Genomic DNA, 3,547 nt, shown 5'->3' with positions numbered 1-3,547 from the left:
AATAAGGACGAAACTGAATAAATAAATAACTGTACACTTCTTTAAGTAATTTTGAAAGAATGTGATAAGAAGAATGTTAAGTCATCTATTTTAGTAAAATGAGGGGGAGTAATCTGGATTTTAATACACTAAAAATTATAGTCGTAAAATTGGAAGATTTTAAAGTTCTGCTTATCTTGAGGAAAAAAATCAGTACTAAAATTGGGGTGTAATGCCAACCATTTGGTAGAAATGTAAGTAATTTGTCTCATGTGAATAATGATTTTTTAAATCCTAAACAATTTCTGTCTAGTATAATTAGAATAAATTTACTTTCTAAATCATCTGAATCTCCCAAGGAGAGAAAAACAACTTTGAGTTTCAATAGAAAGAAGATGAATTTAATGGAATAGATTAGAACTCATAAATTATTTCAGATGAATAATATTGAGTAATACAATTCACTGTCAGTCACAGTAAACCATCATCCTTCACAATAACACAGTTAATGTGTCTGATGTATATTTCAGCACTAGTCAGCTACTATCATAGATCATTTGGGATTAAATGAGCAGACAAGAGTGAAATGTGAAACTAAATGTAAATTTTAACAGTTTTACAATTTATCTCATTTTAAATTCCTGGATCATTTCTGTAAAGTGATTTTTATCTATTCTAAGACATTCATTGTCCTCTTTTAACTCCTGAAAAGTTATAGTTTGGAAAGAAATATTTTATGATTCAGAGTGTTTTGAACAAAGCTCAAGGCTGTAGACAGTCTAAAGACATTTAGTGATCTGGCAGGGAAAGAGAACAATTATTTCTTTTTGCTTTGAAAATTGAACCTTACTTAATGCTTTTCAATGTTTATAAGTAAGCAAAAAACTTAGGATTGGTGGTGAGCAGAGGACACAATGGAAAGTTTGAAGTGAGTGATATCCATGATCATTCACCACGTATCCTGGAGAATAGATTTGGGATCTCTAACATATATATCATGGCTCATAGTTAGGTATCTTAACATATTGCTTTTCTTTTGACTAGATAAAGCACTTCTCTTTTCTCGTACAGCTAATTTCCATATTTCCTTCAAAACTCTTCTCATTTAAAAGCCTTTTCTTAAAGTCTAATCAGATTTAGATGTTACTTAATATGTTCCAAATGTCACATGCACAGATATGTCACGGGATCCAACAGTAGCACCATACTCCTTTATTTGATTTTCTATTTCAATAAGTTCAGGAACTATTTTTTATTTGACTTTGTATCTCCAGAGTCTAACACAGTTCCTAGAATACAGTAGGTACTACTATATGCCTAAAGAATAGATTGAATGATTAGTGAATGTATAGAAAGGCTTCTCAGGGAAATGTAAGACTCAAAGTGCTATTCACTAAAATAGGAAATAGTAAAAATTTGGAAGAAAAATATAATGAATTTGGGTTGAAATATGTATGAGGTACATGGAGCATACTCATGTATATGTCTTCATCGGTTGGTTAGTTGCGCACAGAGAATATGCATAAGGAAAAGAAAGGGAGGTCAAGAATGCTGCCTTCAAAAAAAATCATACAGTATCTTTAGAAAAAGCCTAAAATGGCAAGGAGAAAACCAAGGACGTATAATATCATAGAAGCCAAAGTAGACAAAGATAACGTCAGGAGAGAAAATGGAAGTTACTTGAAAAGCTAATAATATAAGAACAGATTTAAAAGTCCCAATATTTCACCCTTGATCTTTTGCTGAAACTGGCTAAAAGACTAAAATACACATGTTAAGATATTTCACTGGGCCTGGGGCTCAGCTTTGAGATTATTTATGGGCGTATCTATGCCTCCTCATGCACCACTCCGTTTCCCATGTGTTTATGTGAATTTGTAATGGACTGGAGGGCAGGAGGGCTGACCACCTGGAGCCTCATCCATCAGTCAAACAAATATTCATTCAGGCAGCACCACTGAGTGCCTGTTGTGTTGCAGGAACTGCACTAAGAACAGGGAATGCAGTGGTTAGTGCGAGGCATGATCCCTGATGTTAGGGTTTGGGGGAGGAGGCTTGAGAGTGGGAATACACAAACAGATGAGTTGCACTTCTGGAACTGTGCACATTTCCTGAGCTCACAAAATGGATTCAGTCCTGACTTTCACAAGATGGTCTTTAGTAAGTTTTTATTACAAGAGTAGATAAAGATGTATCTGTGAAGGAACTTATCATTAAGATCAGATAAATCAGGTCCAGCACCATTTGTTCTCACCAAAACTGGAGGGAAGTGCTGACCTCAAAATCCATCCCAACCCACAAATTCAGTGCTATGGAAAGGGTTTGGTGAAAATAACAGCCTATGTGTGGATTGGAAACATCATGCACCCAGAAAGCTGTAATGCCTGAGTCCAGGCAGTTTTCCACGTTATGGGACTCACATGACTATATGCCACACAGAAGGAAACTCATCGCACAGAAACATCTTTGCCTCATGGAATAATCAGATGTTTATCTGGGGTCAAATCAAATACACTTATCTCTAGCAAAAATCCCACTGTAGAGATGGGTTTCTAGGTCTAGAATGCTACAGATGGCAGCAGGTATCTGATTTTGTTTTTCTTTTGGCAGCTTAGAGATTGAAGCCACAGAGATTTATGGCATATATCTTGAGTGTGTGTGTGTATGTGTGCACGTGTGTGTTTGTGACAGAGGCAAAGCCAATCCATTAATTGGGGAGTTTGGCTTAAAGAACTCTTTTGAAATAAGAAAGTAGGACTTGTACTATCTAAACATTAAATGCAAGGAATAAATCCAATTTGTATTGTTGCAAAATACAAATATGTTTTTGTTTTATATTTGAGAAACAGCAAATGAGTTTATAGTATCAATGATCAATGCATGTTTTGGTTAGTAATTAACTTGTTTATGTCATTTGGTAGTTTTATTCTTAGGTTTTTGAGGAAACTCCATGCTTTTTTTCAAAATGTCTGTACTAATTTACATTCCCACCAATAGTACACAAAAGTTCTCTTTTTTCCACATCCTTGTCAACACTTTATCTTTTGTCTGTTTGATAATAGCCATTCTAACAGATGTGAAGTGATATCTCATTGTGATTTTAATTTGCATTTCCCTAATGATTAGTGATGTAGAGCATTTTTTCATATATCTATTGGCCATTTATATATCTTCTTTTGAGAAATATCTTGAATAATGATTTTTTAAATCCTAAACAATTTCTGTCTAGTATAATTAGAATAAATTTACTTTCTAAATCATCTGAATCTCCCAAGGAGAGAAAAACAACTTTGAGTTTCAATAGAAAGAAGATGAATTTAATGGAATAGATTAGAACTCATAAATTATTTCAGATGAATAATATTGAGTAATACAATTCACTGTCAGTCACAGTAAACCATCATCCTTCACAATAACACAGTTAATGTGTCTGATGTATATTTCAGCACTAGTCAGCTACTATGATAGATCACTTGGGATTAAATGAGCAGACAAGAGTGAAATGTGAAACTAAATGTAAATTTTAACAGTTTTACAATTTATCTCATTTTAAATTCCTGGATCATTT

Source organism: Propithecus coquereli, unplaced genomic scaffold, assembly GCF_000956105.1.
Source record: "Propithecus coquereli isolate 6110/MARCELLA unplaced genomic scaffold, Pcoq_1.0 Scaffold240, whole genome shotgun sequence".
Classification (NCBI taxonomy): domain Eukaryota; kingdom Metazoa; phylum Chordata; class Mammalia; order Primates; family Indriidae; genus Propithecus; species Propithecus coquereli.
The sequence above is the reverse complement of the archived record's forward strand: the minus strand, read 5'-3'. Positions refer to the sequence as shown.